The sequence below is a fragment of the Cupressus sempervirens genome, chromosome 6 (genome assembly GCF_028749045.1).
Source record: "Cupressus sempervirens isolate cs-2001-9-10 chromosome 6, ASM2874904v1, whole genome shotgun sequence".
NCBI classification, from domain to species: Eukaryota; Viridiplantae; Streptophyta; class Pinopsida; order Cupressales; family Cupressaceae; genus Cupressus; species Cupressus sempervirens.
In genome coordinates, this window is record NC_143123.1 from 366,350,773 (window position 1) to 366,369,005 (window position 18,233).

Sequence of the window (18,233 nt, forward strand, 5' to 3'; positions counted from 1 at the left end):
TGTTTACAAGTAGGGATGTCAAGTTTAATGAGGGGTTGGAAGATGTCCCAAAATCCTCTTCTATTCCACAAGTGGCCATAGATGATCATGAATCTCTCAATAATTTTTAAATTGGTGAAAGTTCCAAGGAAACTTTTGATATGGTTGAAGAATCTAGTCCTCCTCCAAAGACCAAGAGTATTCAAAACATTTATCAAAGGACTTGTCAAATTAACTATGCCTCAATGAACACCATAATGAAGACTAATGATCATCAAACATATGAAGAGGCTAAAGGAAAACATTGATGGGAAAAAGCTATGAAAAATAAGTATGATTTCTTGAAAAAGAATAACAGTTGGGAATCGATAGAGTTGCCAAAGGGTAAGAATGTGGTTAGCAATAAGTGAATTTATAAAACTAAGTTCAAGTTAGATGGGAGTATTGAAAAACATAGGGCAAGACTAGTGGCCAAAGGGTATTCACAAAAAGAAGGAATTTATTACATGGAAACTTTTGCCCCAGTAGCAAAGATTAGTATTCTCAGGGCTATTATAGCATTAGCAGCTCATTTTAAGTGGCCTCTACACCAAATGGATGTTAAAAATGCATGTTTGAATGGTGAAATTGATGAAGAGATTTATATGACTCAGCCATAAGGATTTGAAATTCAAGGGAAAGAACATTTGGTTTGCAAGTTAAGGAATTCTTTATATGGTTTAACAAGTTCCAAGGGCTTGTATGCTAAAATTGATTAATATTTTCATATTCAAGGCTTCCATAATAGTCCTCATGATCTAAATTTGTATGTGAAGGAATTTGATGATGGTGGTATCATAATCATTGTGCTTTATGTTGATGATCTTATTATCACAAGACATAGCTTGGGTCAAATCAATAACATAATAATTATTCTGGTCTCATGTGCTTTGAGAAATTTGATTTCTTGGACAATTTTGATGAGTGCACAAATCCATATGGTTATAGGAAATTAGCGAAGTTTATGAAAAGTTTCTAGGAAAAAGAGAACAATTTAATAAATTAGAAGAAGATGGGGTTGCCAAGTTGTCACTTCTTTGTACCCTCAAGTGATGTGAGCTAGAGAATGTTGAAGCAACTCCCATAGTTCCAATAATTAGGGGAAAATATTATGAAATATATTATTGCATTACATGTTACATAATTATCTATACAACAAGTTTAAACTTTACAAGAGCAAGAAAACCCAATTTTGTTCTTTAGATTTTCTAGGCTTATAAATTCAAACATAAGAAAGATGCATTACAAGAGAGTAAAGAATTACCTCAGTAGAAACTTCCATTTCATAGAATTATCTCAAATTTAGGCTCACAATCAAGTCAAAATATAGTTATATAGCCAAGGTGTTTCCACAAAGAAAAGCCCAAGAATAGTATTAAAGGAGCTCAAAAAAGTTTTGGAGCAAAGTTAACCAGAAAATGTTTCACTAAAGAAGAACATATTTGTGACTCAAACACAAAACCTAATACTGGAATATGCAACAAACCCTTTTACTTCAAATTCTATTAAAAATGCCATTATCTTACAATAAAAATCTTTTCCAAATTACCTTCATACAGAAAGGTGACACAGGGGAGTCATTGACACCTTTGAAATTGAGTGCAACTTTTTGAAGTGTTCACACTGAATTCAGAGATCTTCACATCATCCTTTATCTCTTAGAAACCCCTTTTTTTTTAATATTGACCTCATCGACGATGTCAGAGCTTTTATAATCCATTGACAAATTTGCCACATGCTTGGGACATCCATCATAATTTAGAGATATTTTTTTCCTGCAATTATTTGTAAGACATGGTTGAATAGTAGAATTGAAGAACAAAAGTGTTTTGAAGTGAGAACATGAACTCAAATTTCTTACATTTGAACAAAAGTGATTCAAAAGATATGGTTATGTATGTAGTTCTTTATGAAGCAAGCCCTAAAGCTCTACTGGTCTCTCAAAGATGGAAAATTTAAGGGAAAATGAAGGTTTCTGGGGGCAGAATGATGGTTTTGGTGAGAAAAAGAGAAAATGGGTAAAAACGAGAGTTTCAATATATGGAAGCATTACAGAGGTGTGTATTGATGACCCTAGGAAAATATGTTATAGAAATCAGAGAAATGATGTCACGTTGCTAGCTAGGGATCTTCAATATGAAGGAAGAACTTAAAATGGTGTACGATAAAGGTGCCCTAGTCATGAGGGATCTTGAGTACTCTTGAATTTTCTATTGTATGTCATTCTCAACGTCATATGGCAAGATCCTACCCCCCATAATTTGGAAAATATGTTATAGAAATCAGAGAAATGAGGTCATGTTGCTAGCTGGGGATCTTCGATATGAAGGGAGAACTTAAAATGGTGTACGATAAAGGTGCCCTAGTCATGAGGGATCTTGAGTACTCTTGAATTTTCTGTTGTATGTCATTCTCAACGTCATATGGTGAGATCCTACCACCCATAATTTGAGAAGGAAAAGATTGAAGCATACAAAGGCACCACAATGGCTACAATACTAGTACCATATGCCTAGGGGGGTCTCTCTCTTAAAGAAAATTCACACTCCTCGCTCATTTCTTAGAAGATTACAGCCAAAAAAAATAAATCATTTTCTCATAAAAGATGTTGAAAGTTTCAAGCTCAAGATATAGCTCTATGCAAAAGAATCATCTCATTTCTAATTTTATCGAACATTTTGTATCATCTTATGATTCATCAATTAATTTATCTTTTATGTAGATGGACTCAACAACCTGACTTGAAAATGGTTGCTTATGGATTAAAGATCCATGGCACTAGCTACAGTGCAACATATTTGCACCGACCAGATGTTTGATGCCATCCTCCCATGTATAATGACTCACATTGTCATAAACATCTATATGTACCTCTTTCTAATCATCCCATACTATCCTATGTAGTTAATAGTTTTTGAGTAAAAGAAAATGATATAGGACCTGCATGGTATTAGATTGTTTTAGTAATAAATGTCGTTTAGGTTTAACATATTATTTTATTTTATCATGCAAATACATATATTGTTTTAAGAGTTATCAAATTAAAAAAATTTAATAAATTTATAATTTTTTGAATTGTACATTTTTTCCAAAATTTTATAAAAATTACATTAAATTCATAATGTATTATTATAAATAAATTTAGAATATATTACTATATTTTAATAATTCCTAAGTGCAAACTTCATTATGAATTATAAATTTGATAAGTTTGATTATATCAAAACAGATTAAAATTAAGTATAAAACAATACTCACTTAAGGCATTATTGATTATTTAAACTTTTTGCTTGCATTATATTTTAATTATTCTAATGAAATGTATCATTATATATTTCATTTAATATTTTCATAATTTCTAAATTTAACTTTTATAATTGATTATGAATTTAATAACTTTGAAATTATATTGTTATGTTAATTTCAAAATTAAATAATTCTAAAAATAAAATAAATTTATGTAAGCTAATTTTTAAATAAGTTCTTTTAGACAACAATATATAATTATCTTTTCACTTTATATACTAATAATTCAAATAAACAAGAAATAAGTTCACAAAAATAAAATTAAACATTAAAATGTTTGATACTCATTTAACATACAAAATACCCTTATCTTAATGATATAATAATATATTATTTTTTACAATTCACTAATGTTAAATCATTATCTCCATTGCAATGTACTAGAGACTATTTATAAAACCATAATTTTTTAAGTACTTATAAATATTTTTAGAGTATATCATGGTTTTACCTTCTTTGAAAATGTTGAGATGTATACAGATATGTTTTTTTTCCTAATTACTTATTATTTATTACATATTTCACAATGTCTAAAAGTTCTTAAAGATTTTTTTTTAATGATTTTATCTTTTTAAATGATAATATTATTCCATGATTATTACTGATATTTATATATATTCTTATCCTTAAACTAAATGACAAATTGTCTTTAGAATAAATGACTTGTTTAAAAGAAAATATATATTTTAGTGGTTCAACTTCAATAGAAACATAAGTAAAACAATAAAGTAAAATAGCTTAAAATATAATTGTAAAAATATAATCATACATTATTATTAAAATAATAATAAAATCTTGATAATTCAAAAAAAAAGACAAAAAAATGGTGAATTATGGTGTTAATGTGAAAAAAGCAGAGTAGGCTTTTGTCTAAATAAACAAAAACCCTAGGTCATTACAAGACGTAGGCAAAAATCAATGGATTAATCCAAATAATTGTTTTAAAACTCTTCCTTCGGCCAAGCAATGCAGGAATTCGGATTATGAAGTCCAAACAAATAACAGATTCTCTATTCTAGAGAAGTTAGAGGAGTTTGAAGGACAAAATTGGCATAATCGACATACGGCAATTCCCCAGCCAAAAGCATCTAATGGAAGGTTAGTACCACCAAAAATTGTTTAGGGCGAATCCTTTCTTAATGTCTCAAGTATAATAGGTAATCTATGACCTCAGCCAATCTTCACCATTGATAGTTTGAACAATTAGTTTAGGGTTTTTAACCTAACTAAATATGCCCAGCCCAGTAGATGCAAACCCCCCCATCTATTGTAGGATCCAATTTGGTAGCAAGTTTTGTTCCTTCACAGTCCAATAGTGCTAAACCTAATGAATCCCCTACTAAAGCACATTAGCGCACTTAAATTCCCCCACACCGATGGCCTGTGGCTGAGGTTTTTGTAGTTTCACCAAACCCTAGTGGTTCTCAAGATTTTCAGGTTTCCCCAAAAATTGAGGATAATCCCATCCACATCTCCAATGAGGAAATTGAAGATTTATGGAATGACTGTCAAAAAGTTGGAGTCTTTGTGATATGGAATGGCCCAAAGAAAGATCTAGCTCTCCTTTCAAATTGGTTAGAAGACAATTGCGAAGAGCAAGTAAGTATTTCTCACTTTTTGAAAAGAATTCTTTATTTGAGATGTATGGATGAATCCATTAAGAAAGAGTTCATTTCTATGTCTGAATTTTTTTTCTATGACCATGCTGTTAATTTTGTAGAATGGAGTCTGAATTTTAGAATAGAAGGGATATATATTATGTGTCCAATGTGGTATAGCATTCAGTCTTTACCAGGTCCAAAGCTTATCCAAATAAAGATTCTTAGGTCATTAGGGTCTGCATTGAGAGAACTCATAAGTATTGATTCTTCATTTTAGTACTGCAACAATGTGAAATTGCTCATCAAAACCAAGCTTAATCAACCATTTCAAACTCATAGGAAGATAATAACAAATAGAGCATCCTATAGTTCATAAATCTTCAATCATTTGAAGGGGAAATATCAGAAATCATTAAGTTTGATGATATCAAAAAAATTAGATTTAGAACCTTGTCATTCACTTCAGACTTTCTTAGCAAGTTCCCCTAGATCAGAATTCAAAAAAAGAAATTGAGATTAAGATCCTTGGATCATAATACATCTACACATATTTATCAGAAGAATGAGAGACTAACAGATCTTCTACATACTGAAAGGAATGTCATGGAGAATAATAAGAATAACTTAGTAGTTAATACAAGACTCAAATCAATCATTGTGGTGGATCCTAAGAAGAATCCAGAAATGACACAAAGGAATAAGTCAAAAGTAAAATAGAGATCGAAAAGAAGAAAAGAAGGCATAAAGAACATTTTAGAGCAGAATAATTCTTCAAAAGAAAGTAAAGGTATAGAAGATTGTGAGATAAATTTACAAAGTATTCAAAATCAATATGAATTCGGTGAAAGGGGAGAAAAAATTTTAAGTTATAAGCAACAAGATCCAAATACTCCTCCATGCATAGTACAAATAGATAAAGACCTAAATGGTACATGTAAGGTAGCCCTAGAATCAACGTTAACATCATCTTAGCAAATAGAGGAAGAAGGGATGACTGGTAAAGAGAAAATAGAAGACATAGAGAACTCCTTATTATTTGAACCAAGTCCAAATAATGGATAAAATCAAGCTTTGGAGAAAGCAATTAAAATGGAGCTATGTCAGTTACAGGTTTCAAAGGACAAAAACATAACTCCAGTCAAAGAGGTATTTAATAGATCCAAGTTGTGGTAGACTCCAATAGATTTTGGTAGGTCACCATTTAGTCCAGCTAAAAACCAAAAAGTTGCAGACTATAATGCAGAGACAACAGGAAGGTCCCTATCAAAAGAGCTCTAGAATTTTCTTAATAAGGATAGTACAATAGATTCAGAAGTGGTACTTCAAAAATCAGAAGATGAGTTTCTTGATCAATTAACCGAGGAACTAGTTCAAGTTTTTTGCCCTGAGAACATTGATAGTAGCACAGAAGGAAGAATTGATCCAAAGAATTCTTAAATTAGGTGGTAACAATTACACATATGAAGATTTAAGATGAGATCTATAGAAGATTGAGGCTGAGGATAATAAGAAGGGTCAAATTTAGTCAAAAGAATATGCAATGGTTTCAAAGAAAGAAGAGAAAGGGATAGATAAGAATAGCACAGAAGATTCATACTCAAAAGAAAGAGAACGGCCAAGCATTATAAATTGGATCATAAGAGAACTTGAAACTAATGAAACGGAAGGTAAGGATTGCAATAAGGTGTTTAGTGTTCAGAATAATATGGAGCATCTAGGGATAGAGATGAACCAAGAAGGACTAAACTCACCCAAATATGGAAAAGTGAAAAGCAAAAGAGGCAGAAGATCTTTGAAGGAACTTAGGGAAGCAGATGGACTCAGTAGGGAACAGCAAAAGATAGATCATCTACTTAACAATGGGAAAGGGAAGAGCCTTCCCAAGGAACCATGAAGATTACTACCTAGAATGCTAGGGGCTTAAATGCCCCTAGCAAAAAAAGGTTACTAAAACAAAACCTTAAATTATTTGATTCAAATATAATTCTAGTTCAAGAAACAAAGTTGAGTAAGGCAGAAGGAATGAAATTAAATATGGTGCTTGGTCTCTGGAGCTCCACTTTTCAAGAATCAGCAGATGCTTCTAGGTGTCTGCAAATCCTTTGGAACCCTAGGAAAGTCTCAATAGATTACCTTAAGTGTAGTAATAATTGGATCAGTTTAGGGTTTAGAGTCTAAAATCAAATCTTTAGTTCTTGTTAATTAATGTATATGGTCTGATTAGTAATTTAGGAAAGAAAATGGTTTGGGATGAAATGAGTTCTTTTATGTATAATTATAAGGATAGTCCACTCTTAGTAGGTGGTGATTTTAATACTGTTTTAAATCTATCTGAAAAAGTAGGTGGTATTCGCCACCTCTCACAATCCTCCTTGGATTTTAAATAATGGTGTGATAAACATAACTTGAATGATATTCCAATCAATAATTGGAATTACACATGGAATAATAGGAGGAAAGATTTTGTGTACATTGTAGAGAAATTAGATAGGTTTTTCTTTAAAGGCGATTTGGATGGGAATAATTTTAATATTCATTCTTCCATTTTGCCAATTGTTGGGTTAGATCATTACCCAGGTAGATTAGAATTTGTAGAGCCATCAAAACCAACTAGGAATCCATTTAAATGTGAGAAAATGTGGTTCCTAGAGCTTAATTTTATCAATAATATAAAAGAATGGTGGGAACAAGATAACTTCGAAGGTTCCAAAATGTTCATTTTCGTTTCCAAAATGAAGATGTTGAAAGAACGGATTCTCAAATGGAATAAAGATCACTTCAACAATATCTTTAAAGAAAAAAAAGACATAGAAGTGAGACTAAAGGATTTAAATCAAGAAGTAATTATTAAAGGCATGAATAATGAACGCTATTTGTTAGAAAATGAATTGCTTGCTAAACAGGAGGACATATTGTCCAAACAAGAAATGTTTTAGAAACTGAAATCCAAGGAGAAATGGTTAGATGAAGGGAATCGGAATACAAAATTCTTTCACAAGTCCACCCTATACAATAGATCAAAGAGCAAAATAACTAGTATTAGAAATCAATTGGGTATCCTCACTGAAATTCCAAGCGAAATTGTGGATACCTTTGTGACACACTTTCAAGAAATTATAAATAATTACGAAGGGTCTAATAGAGAGGTGCAAGCTAATTTACTCAAATTTATTCCAAAATTAATTACTCCCAAGGATAACAAGATCTTAAATAAATCTATTACTTTGGAAGAAGTTAGAAAGGTTGTTTTTAATATGAATCCTAATAAATCCCCTAGCCCAAATGGTTTTCAGGCCTTCTTTTATCAGAAATGTTGGAACATTATCAAAGAAGACCTTTGGAAAGCCATTGTAGCCTCAAGGAATGGTGGAGCTCTGTTATCAGAAATTAATTACTCCTTTCTAACTTTGATCCACAAAAAATCTAAACCTGAAGCTGCTGGGGATTTCAAACCTATTTTCTCTTTGCAACACTATTTATAAAAAAAATTCCAAGATTTTAGCAAATAGACTGAAGGTTTTGCTCCTGAAAATAATCTCTAAGGAACAAATAGGTTTTGTTCCAGGTAGATCCATTCTCAATTGCATCCTTACTATTCATTCTACTTGCAAGAGCAAAGAACCAAGCATGTTTATGGAACTAGACATTCAAAAAGCCTATGACATAGTTGATTGGAGGTTCCTTTGTAAGGTGCTTGAAACTTTTGGTTTCTCGCATTAATGGATCAATCTTATTTTCAAATTCATCTCTATTCCCAAAATTTCAGTCATTATTAATGGAACGCCTAAAGGTTTTTTTGAAATATCAAGGGGTATCAGACAAGGAGATCCTTTATCCCCTTCCCTCTTCATCATTATGATGAAGGCCTTTGGGAGAGCTATGGCAGATGCCTACAATAATCAAAAAATCTCCAGTATTAATGTGGCCAGAGATATGCCCAACATCACGCATCAACAATATGTTGATGATACGATCCTGCTTGGTAAAAGTACAGTCAGAAGCTTTGAATCCAAAATCCATAATTAAATCATATATGGTTGCATCAGGTCAGAGAGTAAACGAGTTCAAATCTTAGATCTATTTCTTAAATACTAAAAAAGATGTAGAGGATTAGATTTGTAAGGTAATGGGTTACAAGAAAGGTTAGTTTCCTTGTAAATATTTGGGTATTGCTTTAGAGAAGGGTTCAAAATCCAGCAAGATCTGGCAGAATACCTTTGAAAAATTGGACGCTAGGATTAGAAGTTGGAAAGATAAATGGCTCTCAAAGGCTAGAAAAAGTACAAAAATTAAATTTGTTTTATCAGCCATTCCTACCTTTCCTCTTTCCTATCTCCCTCTCTCTAAGAGTTCATTGAGTAAATTTGAAACAAAGCTTAGGAATTTCCTTTGGAAGGATTGTGAAGAAGATAAAAAATTGGCACTTATTAAATGGGAAAATATATGCAAACCCAAGGATATGGGTGGTCTTGGGATTAAGAATTTACAATGGAAAAATGAAGCCTTAGGTGCCAAATTAATCTAGCATTTGTTTAAAGAAAGAGACCAGAAATGGGCTAAGATATTATACAATAAATATCTTAATGCGGATGACCCTTTGTTGATTTTTAGAATTAGGAACTTGCCCAGAGGTTCTGAAAGTTGGAATTTTATGACAAAGTGTCATCATATAATTAGCGAATTTCTAACTTGGGATGTAGGATTGGGTGATGAAGCCCTATTTTGGGAGGACTCTTGGGATGGTTTCCCTCCAATTGTCTCTAGGCCCTTCCCTACGGACCTCAAAGATAAATTAGTTTCTCTTTGGGGAGTCAAAGTAAGTAACTACAAGATTAAAATCTCTTCAAAAGGTTCAACCAAATGGGTGTGGAAATATTTGGATAGGGTGGGGGTAGATTCTTGGGCAAGAGAGGCCTATGAAAAGATTTTGTTGGATAGGAAAGTTAAACAAACTAAGAGGAAAGATGAACTTATTTGGGCAGCTTCAAATGACAGTAAATACAATGTTAGAAATGGATACAACACCCTGATACATTCACAAAGATGGGATACTATAGAAATTCTTCTCAATCTATGTTGGGATGCTGCTTGTTTGCCCAAGGCAGGTTTCTTTCTATGGCTAGCCTTTCAGAATAGAATTTTGAGAGAAGATAGGTTACACAAATTTGGCTTTCAAGGCCCATTCAAGTGTCTGCTATGTAAACATAATAATGAGGATTTGGACCACTTATGATATAGCTATCCATTTTCCCAATCCTATTGGGAATGGCTTAAACTCAAGTTAGGATAGTTAACCCCTTTGCCGAGATCCTTTTCTGATCTCCTTACAGGATGGCCCACTAATATGGTAAAGGGTATTTACAACAAGCTCTGGAATATATGCCCAGCTATTGTGTCCTAGGAAATCTGGAAGGAGAGAAAGAGATGTATTTTTTGAGACACCGAAATGAAACTAGAAGGATTATTATTAAAAATAGAGGCTAGCATTGTGGAAGTAACTAATTCAGATCTCAAGAAGTCTAGGAAAGAAGAAGGTTCCTTTTCAGCTTAGGATGGCCTCATGAATAAGAATTGAATCAATCTGATTAGTCTGCCTCTAGTATACATTAAGAACAACAAGGAGGCCAGAAAAGATTGTAAATGGTCCTCTCCCATGTACGGATGGTATAAACTCAATTTTGATGGAGCAGCTAGAGGCAATCTAGGAACAACAAGAATTGATTGCATCATAAATGATGATTCAAGCAATTTGATTGCTAAAAAAGCCTTGTCGATTCAGGCGATGTTCAACAATTTGGCAGAATTAGAAGCTCTGGAAAAAGGTCTACTTCTATGTCTTGGGTTAGGATTGACAAAAGTCATAATAGAAGGTGACGCTCAGATCATCCTCAATGCGATTAGGAAACATGCTACCCCAAACTGGGTATTAAATTCTAAACTTAGCGATGTCCTTATTCTTCTCGACTAGTTCGATGATTCTAGGATATGTCATATATTCCAAGAAGGTAACTAGAAGGCAGATTATTTAGCAAACAAAGGAGCTGATGGTGTAAATTTCTAGGTTATTAACGGATCATAGCTTATACATTCTTTGATTTTCTCATATCCCTAGGTCTTATGGTAAAATCTCCCCTTTGTTTGTTTTGTGTATTCCATGTTCTTCTTAGGTTTGTCTTTTCGCTTAGGTTATAATAATGTGGATCATGATGATTCTGTGGAGCCGCCTTTTATATGTCATTAGATTATTTTAATTAGTATAATTATAGATTCTTATATAGTGTTTTCATGGATAGCCCTCCACTTCTGCATATCATTGTGAAAGGTGGAGACTTGTATCTACGGTTGTCAACGTGGTTTTGTTATCATTTTTTCATTTTGACTTACCCTTCATGCCTCTATGAATTTAGCTCGTGTTTTTGCCTACTGGCATCACCATTGCATGAGGTCATGCGAGTAGGCTTCTAGACCCTTCGATTTGTTTTATTTTATTCTACTATGTCACTATCAAGGCCCTTGGTTTTTTCTATCTTTTCTGCAATGGATTCCAACTGAAATGTCCCTTTTCTGATTTTGTATGATATTTCCAACCTTTAATCAGATCTTTAAGATCAAACAACTGATATCACAAAGATCCACCAAATTTCTTAAGAAACCCCAAATCGGGTATGTCGAAAATAGTGCCAAAAAGCTTCACAGCTTCACCTATTATTAATAAATCTGAAAGTAGACATTTTTACAGAAATTTGAGCAGAATAACAGCCTATAAAATGTCATTTCTAGATCTATATAGCCTTTACAAAACAGCTCACAAATGTAGGACAAAAACTATGCTCATCGGGCTCCCGAAATTAACACAAAAATGCTCGAAAACACCACAAAAACACTAATAAACTATCTCAGAAGTTTAATCATGTCCCAATACATATATTCAGCTCTATTTTAACAGCTTAAAGTCTGAAATACAGCAGCAACCAAAACTGATATAAAATGCTCAACTGAAAACACCAAACTCATGCAAAAAACCACACCCAAAAACCCACAAATCTACACTGTTCAGCACAAAGGCAAACTCTGTATGAGCATGCACATGGAATGGCTTCAAAATCCCGTCCTTAGCCTTCCTGGAAACCTGCAAACTCCCGTTCTTGGGTCTCCTTGGAAACCTGCAAACTCTCGTTCTTGTGTCTCCTTCTCCACAGGTTTGGCAGCCTCTGAAGAATAACAAAGAATGAGCAAAAATCAAGTTCTGGAATGAGCCCAAAATGCCTCCAAACCCCTTAAAAGAGGGCATAACTATAACTCACATCCAAGAGAGGTTAATGAAACTTATTTTAATAATAATTTTCATTTATTAGTCCAATGGTTTCCAAAGATTAACCCCCTTTTTCCGAAACTTCACTTTCTTGGGCCTGCCTGCCTTAGCAAAGATTTTCTTTTTTAATTATTTGAAAAGGGGACATGACAAGTCCTCCCCTCCCAATCATTGCTTGTCCTCAAGCAATGGCTGAACGATAAACCAATCAATCCACCTGGATCCCAAATGTAGTCATGAACTATACTACTACCAATTAACATAGGCTCCTGCAATATCCTCTGCAATATGACCAAGAGGAATCCATAATCAAATTGACAATTATAGCTCAACCAAACTCCGAAATCACCACTACCACAATCAAAAATCCATGAGGCACAAACTCTTAGAACATCAGAACCCAAGTAAAGTGGACAAATCAAACTACCAACACAGTAAATACCATCAACGCATCCCACTAGCCTATATGGAATGTACAATCCAACTCTGCAACAATGGTGAACCCTCTCGAATGAAACTGTACCAAGTATGGAGAATCCACACACTGTACAACTCCTGCAGTCAACACAACTCTGCAAATCATCGGCCACTATCTCATAACCATAACTCCCATACACTGCTGATGGTGAAAAGACATTACAAGATAAAGAGTAAGAAATGGAATCCAAACCAAATTTGTCTACCATCAACTCCTCAACACAAGGATCAAATGCTAACTGATGTACATACCCTGCAATATAATGTTGATAAAAAAAACCAACCTCAGTCAACAGCTCACCATGAAGAAGTGATACAACCCACTGTGACTGATCACCAGCTAAGTCAAGAGATGTCATAGCCAAAGGAGTAGAATCAATAACAACACCTGCTAAAGCATCACTCCAAAACTCCTGCTCTAAGTCATGTATTATCAACCTGTCAATTGCAGGACCTATCACCATGTCATGCCCATCACAACTCTCATCCCGAGGCATCAAACTATCCCATAACTGATGATAAGCACTAGGAACCAAAGTACATCTCTGTATCATCATCTCATCAACATGGTCATTAAAGGTAGATAGATGAGCATACCTCACAGTGTAATGCCGATAGAATGCACCAATCTCAGTCAGTGGCTCAGACTGCAATCCAGATGTAACTAACTGCAATCGATCATTAACCAAGTTGGAACTGACTACTACCTCTGAAGACATTGCGAAGGGAGTAGTATTACTAGTAGGAACCATGCCAACTATCAGCTCACCAACGTCACACATGGTCTTTGATACAACATCTCTAGTCTTCCTGCCATTAGTACTAGAGGTCACCACCATGTCAGGCACACCACAAAAGTCTGCTACAGCACCCAACTCAATTGAACCTGACTCTAGTGGGAATGAACCTGATATGCCAATGTTAGTATCAAGGATGGATGCATCCCCATCTCCACTGTCTCTAACAATCTCAGCCATGGACATCCTCGGATCACCAAACACCACAGCTTGTGACTGTATAGAATTAGGTAAAGACTGTAGTCGCTCTAACTCCATGGTCACCTTAGCCAAATGAAACTGTGACTCCTTGAGAGCCAACTGTGTACTCTCAAGAATCTCAGAAGTCACCTCAAGCTGCTCAGTAAGCTCACTCACCTCATCTTCCTTGGCCAACAATGCATCATATGCTGTACTGCCCCACTCCATAAGATAATCTCTGTCGGCTACCAACTGCATATAATTTTGTCTCAAAATTCGAATAGCCTCCCATAAAGAGTGGATCTCTGTCAAGGAAAGATAACTTCCTCCCTGCTCATCACTAGTAGGAGAACCCCATCCATAAACTGCTAACAACTGACGAGCAGCATCGAAATGTTGGCAAGTGATAGCAATGTCTTGGTCACTAACTCTCAACTGATTAGACACATGATGGCACTAGCTTGACTATCTCCTACAAACCTCCTCTGATGCACTGTCTGAAGGAGTGTCCTCAAAGTTACTAGTCTCTAGAGTATTACCATCCATATCCTGTGAATCAAATCTAAAGCTCATATCAACATACAAAGTATCAAAAACATTAGCATTGCTGTCCAACTCCTCTGTACCCAAGGAAACTAAGTCTTCAAAACTGCCCACTGCATCCTCCTGGATGTCATCAATGCCAATATGATCCTGGGACTCATCTATACACACTGCCAAATATGAAATATCATCAACACATTCCAGCAAGTATGGTCGACTGGATAGATGAACAAAGCCCAACATTGGTGTATAAAAACTAATACCAACATCAAACAAGATACTGGCACAAGAAAAGACAACACCGTGTAATCTGCTAATCAAATCCATGATAGCACCCAAACAAACACTGCTACCAAAAAGTGTTAAAGATCTCCAGTCAACTGAATCCCAAATGCCAATATAACAATCTCGAGTCCATATCCATAAACTAGAATCAACTGGTAACTCAAGAAAACTCCTCACCTGAGTAATATGACCAATACCAACTAACTCCACATACCTGTCATGATGAGATAATGAAGTCACAATACTATCTTGGTTCACCTTCAGCTGGCTAGACAAATCATGTGAAGTACTACCAGCCTCAACCTCATGTGATGAAGCATCTAACTGTGCCTGGTACTCTTTCTCAGCAAAGTCATGAATGCTCAATGTCTGCTCATCTCTACCAGGTATCTCACCATCCTGCACAACAACATCCTCATAATCATCATCTGAACCCACTACACTGTAGTCACTGCCTGTTGTAACTATACCATCTTGAATACCTGTGGCATCACCCTTTGACGACCTGTAAACAATTGGACCAATTTGAGTATCAAGTTGACTGTTACTATCAATCTGTGTGATATCCTTTCCCACCACCTCCTGTGGCAGAGTAGAATCTGAGACCTCTACCTGGCTATCAGCTAGTTTCTCAAACTCCTCATGCAAGTTCTTGGGAATTGTGTCATCTGTCCTGTGAGAAAATCTACCAAATAGAAATCCAGTCAACTTATCCACCTTAGCTGGGTCAGATAACATGTCATTTATACGGTGGTGCTCAACCAACTGTTTAGACATGTCATGGCTTATTTTCATAAGTTTATCTCGAATGTCTAAATAACCATCCTTTCTACTATTTTGACTCTGGCTATCAATTGTCCAAGATCGTTCCCTCTGAGACTCTGTACTATACCTGTCCATTCTGGATAAAGTAGAGTGTAACCCCAATAGGATATAACTTCTTCAAGCACCAAGAACTAACATGCAAATGATTAGAAGTAGCATGCAACCATAGATTTGGACATGCAACTGATTAGAAGCAACATGCAACCACCAAATTATGACATGCAAGATTTGGGTAGTTGTCAAAACTGACATGCAAGATCTGGGTAGTTGTCAAAACTGACATGCAAACTTCTACAACCACCAAATTCACCAAGAACTAACATGCAAATGATTAGAAGTAGCATGAAACCATAGATTTGGACATGCAACTGATTATAAGCAACATGCAACCACCAAATTATGACATGCAAGATCTGGGTAGTTGTCAAAACTGACATGCAAGATCTGGGTACTTGTCAAAACTGAAATGCAAACTTCTACAACCACCAAATTCACCAAGAACTAACATGAAAATGATTAGAAGTAGAATGTAACCATAAATTTTAACATGCATCTGATTAGAAGAAACATGCAACCATAAATTATGACATGCAAAATCTGGGTAGTTGTCAAAACTGACATGCAAGATCTGGGTAGTTGTCAAAACTGACCTGCAACTTCTACAAACCCTCAGGCTGGCAAGATCATGGCTCTGATACCACTGAAATGTCCCTTTTCTGAGTTTGTATGATATTTCCAACCTTTAATCAGATCTTTAAGATCAAACAACTGATATCACAAAGATCCACCAAATTTCTTAAGAAACCCCAAATCGGGTATGTCGAAAATAGTGCCAAAAAGCTTCACAGCTTCACCTGTTATTAATAAATCTGAAAGTAGACATTTTTACAGAAATTTGAGCAGCATAACAGCCTATAAAATGTCATTTCTAGATCTATATAGCCTTTACAAAACAGCTCACAAATGTAGGACAAAAACTATGCTCATCGGGCTCCCGAAATTAACACAAAAATGCCCGGAAACACCACAAAAACACTAATAAACTATCTCAGAAGTTTAATCATGTCCCAATACATATATTCAGCTCTATTTTAATAGCTTAAAGTTTGAAATACAGCAGCAACCAAAACTGATAGGAAATGCTCAACTGAAAACACCAAACTCATGCAAAAAACCACACCCAAAAACCCACAAATCTACATTGTTCAGCACAAAGGCAAACTCTGTATGAGCATGCACATGGAATGGCTTCAAACTCCCGTCCTTAGCCTTCCTGGAAACCTGCAAACTCCCGTTCTTGGGTCTCCTTCTCCACAGGTTTGGCAGCCTCTGAAGAATAACAAAGAATGAGCAAAAATCAAGTTCTGGAATGAGCCCAAAATGCCTCCAAACCCCTTAAAAGAGGGCATAACTGTAACTCACGTCCAAGAGAGGTTAATGAAACTTATTTTAATAATAATTTTCATTTATTAGTCCAACAGTTTCCAAAGATTAACCCCCTTTTTTCGAAACTTCACTTTCTTGGGCCTGCCTGCCTTAGCAAAGATTTTCTTTTTTAATTATTTGAAAAGGGGACATGACACCAACATCTATGTCTTCCACACAACAGAGGCCCGCACCATGGCATTCTGTGGTAATGTTAAACCAGAGCGGTGGAGCAGAATTCTAAACCCAGTGGATGACATGGCCAGGATTGTCGTGAGTAGAGCCATTGGAGAAGGAATCTTTGATTATAGATTTACATGGAGGAAAAATAGTGATATAATTGGTTCCATCATTGGATGCATGGCTAGAGCAAGGGTGGAACTGGGGACCATCATCTGACTCTATTGCAACATTTTTAATCCTACCCAGAGGAAGGGGCTCGAATAGGCAGTTAGAAGCATCAACGACAAGCCACGTATTTTGCTGCCAGAGAAATACATGGAGCTTCCACTAGGGTCTCCAGATATGGAGGTTGCTTATCATCATCCCTCTTTGGTCATTCACAAAAATTATGCTTTCTACAAGGAATGGCCAAAGATGGAGGCAAGTATCCACTTCCTACTCTGATGGATGGGTATTGCAGAGGATGAGAATAAATTATGGCTAACCAATTACCTCAATGCCTTCAATGCATATATCCAACCTGGGGTTACCTTTGAGAATTTGGATGCCCTAAATTTCTGTATGCCAAATGCGGAGAAGACAAGTAGGGCTAAGTTTGATTTTGAATTTCCCCCAAATTTTCATGTGGAAAATCCTAATGAAGTCTCCAAAGTCATTATGGTATATTGGAAATAAGTGATTTTGGGTGCCCAGATTGGATAACATGTAATGTGTATGAGAAGCGGTAAGCTGTATGGAATGGTTTTTGTCTTCTGATTTAGTGTTTATGGAATCATACTATAGGTTGTGCCTTGTATTGAAGATTGTAAATTTTGTTATATATAGCAGTAATATTGAACTCTGGTCGTATGTAATACTTTTATATGGTTGCATGGAGCATTTTGATAACTCTTTTAAATGTATTTGGCATAGATGAATTATAATGGTAATAATATTTGTTATACTTTCTATTAATTTCTTTGATTCAAAAGATTCTCATGGTGTATGTTTTCTCAAATCTTGGAGCTAGTTTTTAATTTTTGTATGAGTTTTTAGTTTGTGGTTTGCTCATACAATTCGGCATTTGGTATTAATGGGGTTCTGTTTGAAGGATCAGAATTTGGTATTCTGCTTGCCAATAAATTAGTTGGTATTATGGTTTTGCAGTTTTGATAGATTCATGGTGCTCTGCTTCAAAATGATAATTGAAAATTTTAAGGCAGTTTGCAATTAGGTTATTCTTTTGGTTTAGTGGGGATTTTCCATTTGAATGATATTATCTATAGGTGGTATGTTCGGATA